The 10,824-nt window shown below is 43.4% G+C and overlaps 1 protein-coding gene across 1 annotated transcript in view; it reads left to right on the top strand.

Moving 5' to 3' along the window:
* Crebl2 (cAMP responsive element binding protein like 2) overlaps nucleotides 1–10,824 on the top strand; it is a 29,314-nt gene that overhangs the window by 592 nt on the left and 17,898 nt on the right. The gene's annotated exons all lie outside the window — the stretch shown is intronic.

The following is a 10,824-nucleotide window of genomic DNA, read 5'->3' on the forward strand; positions in this document are numbered from 1 at the left end:
CCCTCGCAGCGTTTTCCATTTAGGAGAGGTTAATTCGTGCGTCCTGAACTAGGACTAGCATAATCACCCTTGATGCTTTTCCCTCCTTCCCTCCCTCAGCCTCGCTCACTCAATGCCCTGTTCATCTCACCAGTTCACTCCCCCAACCCTGAACTATTTTCCTGGGGTTGGTCGGAACAGCTCCTGTTGCTAGCAGGCCAGACAGAGCCTGTACTCTAATCCCTAGAAACCTTCTTTTAGAAAAACAGTAGTTTTCTCCGCTTTTAATCCAACATTGTGTCCCATAATCAGCCTTTTTCCCCCTTTAGTCTCTAGCGCACTTACTTTTATGACTATAAAATAGCGCTCCTTAACTCATAGATTTGTGGTTCCTGTTACTCTTGCTTCACATTCCATGAAGATAGGAGTGGGAGAGTTTATCAATGTTTTACAATGTCTGGTAATTGGTCCTTTCATTTCAAGGAATCAAACATTTAAATTTGCCTTTTGTGGAGCCAGGTCTTATGTAACCTAGGCTAGCCTCCAATTCTCTCAGTAGTAGAGGATGGTATTCCACTGTCTTCTAGCCTCTTCCACATGCCAAGGACTGGACTGTCCCATGGGAACCTCATGTTTAGCATACATTTTGCCAATATTTAAATTAAACCCTGCCTTCCCTATGCTTTTCAAAGTCTAATTTTTCATAATCTGCTATATTCCTTGGAAGAGCTTTTTCCTTTTTGATACCCTCCCCCCTTTTCTCCATCTAACAAAATTTTGTTGCTCTTAATTTTTGTTTCATATATCCTCAGACAGGTAGGGGAGGATCCAATTTCTCTTGGCTGGTTGTTTTATTCTTTATTAATGCTTCCCATTTATGTAGCAGGCTCTGAGAAGTGATAGAAAGGAGAGCCTAGCGCTGTAATCTGCCTCCTGGACACACCTAGGAGAACCAACTGCTTATGAAAAAACAAACTCCTCCTGGAAGTGGTATTTTCAAAATAGAAAGGGAGAGTTCTGAAAGTTTTCCAGGAAGTATTTTTCCAGTCTTTGCTACCTTGATCTTTCAGTGTTGATTCTGGAATGAAGTCGGCAAACTATATCAATTCTCTTCCCAGCATCTCAAGGATACTGAAAGAATGTAGCAGTCTCCTTTCTCACCTGGAGACTTTCACATACCTTTTCAGTTGTATAATATATAATTTTCAGTTATATTCTTTTCCAGACCTTTGGTGTATTTAACTGCCTCTTCTTAAGATCTCTAGTAGTTGCAACCCAAGTGCATAGGATTTTGAAATACTTTACTTACCAAAAGATCACGTACAGTTCTTGGTTTGTTTGTTTATGAGGGGTGTTTGTTTTCAGAAAGTCTCTTGTACCTTAGGTAGGCTTCCCAATTTTCAGTGAAGCCAAGAATGATGTTGAATCCGATCCTCCTCCTCCCACCTCTCCGGGGCTGGGATTGCAGGCTTGTACTACCATAGGTGGCTATATGTGAGGCATAGGGATTAAACCTAGCTAGGGCTTTGTGTGCACCTGATAAGCACTCTACCAACTAGTTATATCCCCAACTCCATAGAGGTTATTTCTGAAACTAGAACGTGATAGTGGGGTTAGGGGCAATATAAAATTTTATTTAGTGTTTGTCTTAGGGTTTTACTGCTGTGAACAGACACCATGACCAAGGCAAGTCTTATAAAGGACAACATTTAACTGGGGCTGGCTTACAGGTTCAGAGGTTCAGCCCAGTATCATCAAGGCAGGAACATGGCAGCATCCAGGTAGGCATGGTACAGGAAGAGCTGAGAGTTCTACATCTTCATCTAAAGGCTGCTAGCAGAATACTGGCCCCCAGGCAGCTAGGACAAGGGTATTAAAATCCAAATCCACAAGGCCACATCTACTCCAACAAGGCCACACTTCCTAACAGTGCTACTCCCTGGGCCAAGCATATACAAACTATCACAGTAGTGTGCCTTAAGATGCTAGGTAAGGGAGGCAGAGGCAGGCAGATTTCTGAGTTCAAGGCCAGCCTGGTCTACAAAGTGAGTTCCAGGACAGCCAGGGCTATACAGAGAAACCCTGTCTCGAAAAACCAAATAAATAAATAAATAAAAATAAAAAAATAAAAAAAAAAATAAAAATAAAAAGGATGGCTTGGGAAAGTGCCTAAGCAGCAGAATTTCTGAGATTTTTCCTAGGTATTTCATTAGATTAGTAAAGAAGGAAAACCTCCCAAGTTGCTGAAGCTCTCAGAACTTATGCCTAATCTTTTAAATGAGGCCAGTCCTTTCCTTGGAGGCTTGTTCAAGCAGACTTTGAGATGGTACATCTAAGAGTGTGTAGTACTGAGTCTAACACACAGTACTCTGCAAACATGACCTTATCGTCTTACCGAGTAAAGATGTCTGTGGGTTCTGATATCCTTGTTTTAGTCATTGCTAAGTGACATTTGTAGCCATGGTTACACTAGATAGAGCCCCAACTATACCCCAGATGGGACAAGAGGGGCATAATTGGATATAAAATGAACTTCAGCTTTGTCCTTACCTGTTGCATTAACAAAGGTCACTTTCCAAAGCCTCCTTCGAATCTTCCTTCAGGAAGAAGTGTTGTTTTGAAAGCCTTTTTTTTTTTGACCTGCAGTCTTGAAAGGAAGTAGAGGTGTATTATTTTCAATCACAGAGGACTATTTTTATTCTTGACTATTATGTTTATTGAATGAATAAATCAAAATGTTCTAATCAGATGTGTTCTTGCCAGTCTGAAAGCTGGTTAAAGACCTCTACAGAGTATTGCCCAGCCTGTTAATACAGAACACCTTTGTTAAAGGAGTTGGTCAGCTACTGGCTACAATGCTAATATGGGTCTGTTCCTTCTTCCTGTCTGCTCTGTGGTACACACTGTTCTGTATGTTCTGTAGACACTCTCCTCACCTCTTTTGTACCCATCAAGGGTCTCCATCCTTATAGTAGTTTTGAACAGGCGCTGGTAAAGAGATTTAACTTCAAAACAAAGCCCTGCCACTCAGATCCTGAAATTCTCTCCATTGCCCCTTAGCCATCCTCTGCCACATTGGAGCCTCCGTCCTTGGAGTCTCACATAAGCCAACAATCTGCTCCTGTTCCTAGCCACCTCCTCCTCCAACACTTTCCACAACACCAAGATGGTAGAGGCAGCACATCTGTCCGAGTGTCTGACAGAAGATGGTAGTGTGCCTGCTTGTCTATCCTGTCCACAGACTTTGGCAGGGAACCTGCCATGAGCTTGGGTACTCCACAGTTGATTTGGAAACCAAAGTCAGACATGGTGGCATGTGCCTGAAACCCCAGCACTTGGGGTATAGGCAAGAATATCAGGAGATCAGGGCCATCCTCAGCTTTACCTGGAGGTCAAGGCTAGCCACATAAGACTCTGTTTCACTCTTCCTCCCTCACCCCCTGCAGCTCTAGTTACTCTTCTAGCTGCCTCATCCACAGCAAAGTTCCTTTAAAATAGCTACAAGTTCTTACTCATTCCCATCTCTACCACTTACCACTGGCACATACTCGGTAACAAACACTTGATACATTAATGAACAAACAAAAGGGATGTTTTCAAAGCCCTTAAACAGCAAAACATCTTAAATAAGATTTCACTTAGGTTTCTCTTGCGGGGCAATGAGATGAGAAATGAGGGTGATGGTCAGGCCTGATGGCTCACACCTGTGATCTCACGGCCCAGGCAGTCCATGCATGGTGGCACCAGCCTTCAATCTCAGGCAGAGGCAGGTGGATCTAGGTTGCAAGTTCCAGGCCAGTCATGACTATGTACTGAGACCTTCTGTCAAATAAAATAAGGGAGTTCAAGGTTATTGTCATTTTGAGCCTGGCCTGTGAATACATGAAACCCTTCTTAAATACAAAACAAAAACAAAACAACAAAACAAAAAACCCACACCCACGCCTACCAGGAACAGTTTCCGAAGACTGATAGGGCAGAAGCCAAACCATGTCCAATTGTGGAAGAAATAGATGGCAGAGAAGCACACACAGTCAGTATAGAACATGGGACAGAGTCAGGCATTGCTAAGATCCTCACAGTGTTATCTGTGCAGTACTACTTAGCTCCAGGGTCAAACAGAATCATGGTGTGTGGCCCCAGTGTAGACCTGGGTGAAAATGGGAATGTGGGCATTATCACTGGGTTTTAGAGATGCCTGCCTGCATTTTCTTTATCCTGACAGGAGAGACTAACAGAAAAGTTAGCAGCAGGAAGACATGGTTATACTCTCTTGCTTTCTGAAACTCTGGTTAAAAAAAAAAAAAAAAAAAAGTCCTGAGCCACACAGGGAAGTCCCTCAGAGCCCAGAGAGAGACTCTCCTGCTATTTCTTTTTTTAAGGTGGGGAAGGGCAGTGGCTAGGACATACCTGTATTTTAACCAGTAGGCAAAGTGCCACTTTGCTTTGCGGCAGCACTTCATAAAAGTGGTATATAACAACTGGATCTTTAATGAGTTGTCTTTTCTTTGGTTTTTCGAGACAGGGTTTCTCTGTATAGCCCTGGCTGTCCAGGAACTCACTTTGTAGACTAGGCTAGCCTCGAACTCAGAAATCCTCCCACCTCTGCCTCCCGAGTACTGGGATTAAAGGCATGCACCACCACACCTGGCCTGAGTTGTCTTAAAAATGAGCATTATAAGCCAGAGATGTAATTCTAGCATTGTTGCGGACCCCAGTCTCCGGCCAGCAGAGGTGGGGAAAAGATGACATGTATGCCAAGGCAGGGTTTGAGCAGCTTCCCGCTGCAGCTTCCTTTATTGTCTGTCCTTCAGCTTCTGTCTCCTATTTTGGGGGATCGCCCAATTTATCCCCCCTCCACCTTCTGCACTCCTCTCTCACTACTCTTCATCATCCAATCAGCATTCAGCACGCTCTGTACATGAGCCATGCACGCAGACAGGGTGCGGGTTGATAAGCCAGTGACTCAATATCATGCTGTATGACGTTATGTGTCAGGTGGGCAGCTCGTGATCTTTCAGGTGCGCAGTGCACGTGATCATTCTGGTGCGCACAATCAGGTTTTTGGTAAACAAGCAGGGAATCACGGGGCTTGGCAATGAGCCAGGGCGCCGTCTTGGCTGCAGTGCGGCCGCACCACTTCCCACATAGCATTTGAGAAGCTGAGGCACAAGAATGTTGTGAGTTCCCCGGGCGTGGTGGTACACGCCTTTGATCCCAGCACTTGGGAGGAAGAGGCAGGCGGATTTCTGAGTTTGAGGCCAGCCTGGTCTACAAAGTGAGTTCCAGGACAGCCAGGGCTATACAAAGAAACCCTGTCTCGAAAACAAACAAAAAACAAAGAATGTTGTGAGTTCAAGGCTATTCTAGAATACACAGTGAATGTAGGTCAGCTTGAACACTCTCAAACAAAAACCCCCAAACCACTAGAGCATTTTAAATACATGTATAAAAGATGGTGAAATAGTGTTTTGTAGTATTTAGTCAAAGTGGATATTGAGTCTATTTCTGCCTCTTCCTGCAAGCCACCTGAGGTGACCTGTGAAAATGGTTCTGTTCTCTTTACCCAGAAACCTTACAAAATCATGGAAACCAGGAGGCTCAAATTTAGGGGCTGGAGAGATGGCTCAACTTGTTGAGAGCACCTGAGTTTAATTTCCAACACCTACAGGATGACCTATAACCATCTATAACTAGTTCCAGGGAATCCAGTGCCACTTCTGGCTTCCAAGGACATCAGCCATTTGTGTAGTACACAGACTTAGACGCAGGCAAAACACACATAAGAAAAAAAATACAGAAAACAATTTTTTTTAATTGAGGAACATTTTAGTTTTTTTTTTAAAGTTTTAAGTCTTCATGTTCACTTTAAGATCACCTGTGTAACTGCCCAGGCCATCAGAGATGTATTTATCTGAAAAGTTACCCAGTACCAGAAATATGGCACTTTAAAGAAGCAGTGTGTGCCATTTTGGTGTATAATAGTACAACTGGTAGTTAGGCCCAGGCCAGACACTAAGACTGCACACAGGGTCAGTGGCTCATGAAGAATGCTGATTTATTACTACACATGGTTAAAAGTGCAGAGAGTAATGCTGAACTTGAGGGCTTAAGTGTAGATTCTCTCATCACTGAACACTTCCCACTGACCAAAACATCCAGGATGCATCTTTAAACCGTCCTGACACACGGAGATGATCATCACTGAAAATGAACAAGTTGTTCCAAAGCCAGAAGAGGGGGCCGAGCAGAAGAGAAGATACTCCAGAAACAACCAAAGCAACAACAACTTCCAGCATGGGAGCATATCCAACATAAAAATATGGAAACAGAAATTGTTTTTGTTTTTTAAGGAATGGATTTCCCTCTTACCTGAAAACAATGAGGATAGGGGTGTCCATATGAAGGGATGTGGCGTCATGAAATAGCACAAAGGACTCCTCACTCAAGGCTCAGCTTACAGTGATTTCTCCTGCACATCCTGTTTTAACCAAGAAAAAAAGTTTATTCTCTTCTCAAAAGACTGAAGGTACATATTCTAAGAGTCTTTGGAAGAGGATGCGGGTCCCTGATTTTGAGAAACCCAGTAAGTTCCTAAAGCACACACAGCTACAGTCATGTGCCTGCCTGCTGCAGAAGTTACAGCTGTTCCCTGAAGCCTGAGCTATCCAAGATATAATCATCATCAGGTCTTGCTTGTGGACTGGTTTCTTTCTGACTCCCTTGGATGAATCTTAATTCTGGGCTTTTTAAATCTCCTAATTAGAACATTTAGGATTCTCCTGGCCATACCTCTCTCATATGTTTGTGTTTCTCTGTGGCACATCCTGTATCAGGGATGAGGGCTTTGTGCATGCTGACCAGGTGCTCTGCTGAGCGGTGTCCTCAACCTATGTGACTTTTTTCTCCCTGCTGTATAGCGAAGGATTACCTCGACCTCCTAAACCTGTATACTACATAAGCTTCCAGGTGCCCTATTGATGCTTCCCTTCCTACTGTTCCTCTCACTTTCAAAGACATTACATTTGTGTAGGAGTTGCACACATGCCACTTCACATATGTAGAGGAAAGGTCAGACGACAAATTGTGGGAAGTTCTCTCCTTCCTCCAAATGGGTTCCAAGGATTGAACTCGGGTCCCCTGACTGGGGAACCATGCAGTCTGCCCCCATGTTGTTGTTTTTAATAAAAGCTTTATTGAAAGATAATTCATGCATCATACAATCACTTCACATATAAATTATGTGATTTGCTTTTTAGTATGTTGATAGGGTTATGTGACAATCACCACTAATTTCATTATATTTCTATCTTATGAACAAGCTAAAGCATTCATACAGTGCAGTGTTATACAGTATAAAGAAAAACATACTAAGGTACGGAAGGCTCCATAGAGTTGCTTAAGTCTCCTGGAGCCTTAAATGTGAATTATTGAGCAAAAGAAGTCAGTTTGAAAAGCATGCATATGTATACTACTAACTGTATGACAATCTGGAAAAAAGAAGAAGTTGGAAACAGAGAAGCCATCAGTGATACCGGGGCTTCAGAGGAGAAAAGAGTAGGTGGAGCACAGAGGATCTTGAGGGAGGAAACTGCTCTGTGTGATACTGAATTATCAGGCAGTGGTGGTGTGCTTTTGTCAAAACAGACATGGGCCCTAGTGTGAACTCAGTTCAGCATTAGCTTACCAGTGTTAACCAGTGTCCATCCTATGGCATGATGCTATGAATGCCTTTGCCACCCCTGTAATTGGGTTGTCTTTTCATTATTGACTTTGGAGAGTTCTTCAGTGTGCTAGGTACAAGTCCTTTACCTGAAATGTGACTTGAATATTTTCAACTCTAATGTGAGTTGTCTCCTTATCTTGATAATGACTTTAAAGCACAGTTTGTAATGAAGTTCAGTGAGTAATCTTTTTGGCTGCTCGTGAGACCAGAAGAGGTTATTGGATTCCCTAGAACTAGAGTGACTCACCTGTTCTGTGCTGCCATGTGGGTCATAGGACTCGAACCTAGGTCCTCTGGAAGTGCCACAGTGTTCATAGGCACTGTGCTCTATCTTCAGCGCTAGAAGTGCTTTCTGATTTTCCTTGATAGTGGACAGAATAGAAACACAATGGCTCTTTGTATGTAGATCTTGTGTTCTCCAACCTTGTTGTATTTACTCACTTGCTCTAATAGTTTTTGTGTGGATTCTTTGGGATCTTCCACATACAAGATCATATTATTTACAGACAGTTTGGCGTTTTCATCCTCTATCTCAACTGCCTTCGATTTCTTTTTCTTCCTGTTGACTAAGAGTGGTAAGAGAAGACATGATCCTTGTCTCACTTCTAATCTTTGGCAGAAAGCATTCAGTCTTTCTTCACCAACTATGATGTTAGCTGTGGGTGTTTTATAGATGATTTTTATCAGATTGAGAAAGTTCCCCCTGTATTTTTTTGCTGTATAGTTTTATCATGTAAAGGTCTTAGAATTTACAAAAAAAAAAAAAAAATTGAGCGTTAGCATCTGAGAGGAGCATGAGGAGGTGGCAGCTGCTGGATGAAGCTTCTCCGGCCTAATTGTAATTGATGAGGAAGCTCTTCTGAGACTAAGTGTGGCCACCATGGCTGCTGAACATTTCAGAAGGAGAGAATGAATTCATCAAGATAAAAAATAAGAGCTTTTAGCCGGGCCTGGTGGCGCAGGCCTTTAATCCCAGCACTCGGGAGGCAGAGGCAGGCGGATTTCTGAGTTCGAGGCTAGCCTGGTCTACCAAGTGAGTTCCAGGACAGCCCGAGCTATACAGAGAAACCCTGTCTCAAAAAAACCAAAATAAATAAATAAATAAATAAATAATAAAATGAGAGCTTTTGAGGAGTCAAAGGAAATGAAAGCACTAGGGCTCCTACCAAACCCCAGGACTGCACTAGTGATGGTGCTAAAGCTGGAGGGGCGTCAGGCTTAGAGCAAAGAGGACTGGCAGGAGTAAAACTAAAGAGGCGCAGTGCTTCAGGTACAAGCAGGTTTCCACCCAGTTCAGCATCAGCTGCAGCTCAGGTCTGAGCATGGGCTCAGGAAGCTCCAGTATGACCCACAGCTACTCTGGCTCCTGAGACCTCCTTAGTGCCTGCACATGTCAGACATTCCTGCTCTGAATCCAAGCCACCTGAAAGAGGACAAGGCTAAACTCACAAAAATGCACACTGAGAGACTCAACATGAATGTGACCAAGGCTCACACCAAGGAGATAGATTCCACCTCTGGGAAAATCAAATGATTGACATGCCTATACAAAGGATGCATCTGCATCTTTCCAAAGGCTGCACATGTAGAGTTTGAGAATCCAGGTAAGCTGAGGAGAGGCTGAAACACAGATGGAGGCCAGACATAGCCAGGGGTCACTGCCACTACTGTTTGTTGCCTTGCCCTTGGCCACTCTCTCAGCAATCCAACCCTAGAGGAGAAGGCTGTCACTGCCTCCCATGTAGTACAGATCACCCCTATAGATGAAGAGGCTCAGATGCCCTGTGTTCTTGGCACCACTGAAGCCCTGCCTCCCATCTGTCCATCACTTAGGTTCTGCTCAGCTTAGTTCCATCCCCTCCTTAACCACACACTTGGTTGGGAAAGGTCCCTCCCCTGAGCAGGCTTCTAAGGCAGCAGTTGAGACATCTGTCTGCAGAGATGCTGTGTGTGTGTGTTTATTGTATAGTCTACACCATACAAAAGAATTTGTAACTTTTTAGCATTTTGGATAAGGCTGTGTTTGAGTTTTATGTAAAGGAAGTTGATAAGCCTATAATTAAAAGGAAAACTGAATCTTGAAAAAAACTTTGAGTATATTGAATGTAGGACTGGGGTGGGGGAGTTGTTTATTTGACATTGTGTCTCATGTAGCCCAGGATATCCTTGAACACCCCCCCCCTTTCTCTCTCTCCCTCTCTTTCCTGTTGATATGATGTTTTATAAAAGATCTCTAGGTAGTAAAGTGGTCTTTATTCCAAGGATAAATCCCTGTTGGTCATGGGGTAGAGTCCTTTTTATATGTTCCTGAATCCGTCTTACAGATTTTATCCATTCTTTTTTTGTGTGTGTGTTGTTACTGTTTGTTTGGGGGACTTGTTTGTGTTTGTGTCCGTGTACGTGTGTGTGCAGCTGCACATGCAACTGTCCCCTTCTGTCACGCTCCATCTAGTTCTCTGAGGCAGGTTGACTCTCTGGCTCAGTAGATTTCTCTCGAATCTGGAGCTCATATTTTCTCAGTCAGGCTAAAAGGCAGAAAGAACCAGCTATTTTCCTGTCCGTTGAGCCCAAGCTGATCTCATACTCAATCTGTAGATAAGGATGACCTTGAACTTCTAATCCTCCTTCCTACCTGTACTTCCCAAATGTTGGGATTGCAGACCTGTGCCAATATGTCCAGTTAAAGTTATGCTGGGAAGAACCCAGGCTTCAGCCATGTTAGCACTCTACCAGCTGAGCTACAGTCTCAGCCCATTTTGCTTGTTTTTGAGACAGAGACTCTGTAACCCAGCCTGGCCTTGAACATGTGATCCTCCTGCCTCTGCTTCCTGGATTCTAGAATTACATCCCTGGCTCCTTTTAGTGTTAGCCTCATTAGAATTGTTCTTAGCCTCATTGTTCTTCCCTTGTAGGTTTCTTGAAAGAGTTTGTTAGTGTTAATTATTTCATTTTAGTATTCGAGGCAGGGTCTCATGTAACCTGGACTGGCCTTAACTCTGATCTTGAATGATACCTCCTAAGTGCTTGGGTTATAGACATGGGCCACTATGCCCAGCCTAAATGTTCATTCTTTAAATGTTGGTATAATTTACTGGTGGAGTTGCCTGAAACTGGCTTTT

This window comes from Mus pahari, chromosome 2, assembly GCF_900095145.1.
Source record: "Mus pahari chromosome 2, PAHARI_EIJ_v1.1, whole genome shotgun sequence".
Classification (NCBI taxonomy): domain Eukaryota; kingdom Metazoa; phylum Chordata; class Mammalia; order Rodentia; family Muridae; genus Mus; species Mus pahari.